We start from the raw sequence: 619 nt of genomic DNA on the forward strand, positions 1-619 counted from the left end.
CTACATATAAATCTACATATAATTCACATATATTTGTTCTTTGTCTCTGTCTTTTCTTTATCATTATTTCTACTTAGTTGTTCATTCTTCCAATGTAGATAATACAATAATACTGTGTAAGAGCAAAACAAAAAAAGTTATCCAATTCCAAGATGGACTGACCAAGTAGAAATATGATATATAAACATATATGCAAAACCAACTACCTACAATTTTCAATAATTTCCCAACATCCAGCGAAAAGTCAACTTTGTCAAAGGCCGTAAACTATATTAAGTGCAATCTCCTGCATGACGGTGGCTGCAGCGTTCTCCAGAGTAAGTAATAACCTCGTTATTGCTTATTTATGCCTACTCATGGTACAGCTCATGAACGTCAGCATATTTCGTATCTTGTTGGCTCAGTAATTACCCATTATCATCATCTCCATTATTGCTCGTTATGTAAACACATCCTACGGGGCATTCCACAGCGTTTTTTGTTGTCATTCGTTCTTTCTTTATTCAGGAAAACACAAAGGAATTATTATAACCACTGAGATATTGCGCGACCAGATGTTGCTAGTAATGCATGCAAGATTGTTATCAACGACCTCATCTCAATGATGAAGCGGTGTTAT

This window comes from Penaeus monodon, chromosome 32, assembly GCF_015228065.2.
Source record: "Penaeus monodon isolate SGIC_2016 chromosome 32, NSTDA_Pmon_1, whole genome shotgun sequence".
Lineage (NCBI taxonomy): Eukaryota > Metazoa > Arthropoda > Malacostraca > Decapoda > Penaeidae > Penaeus > Penaeus monodon.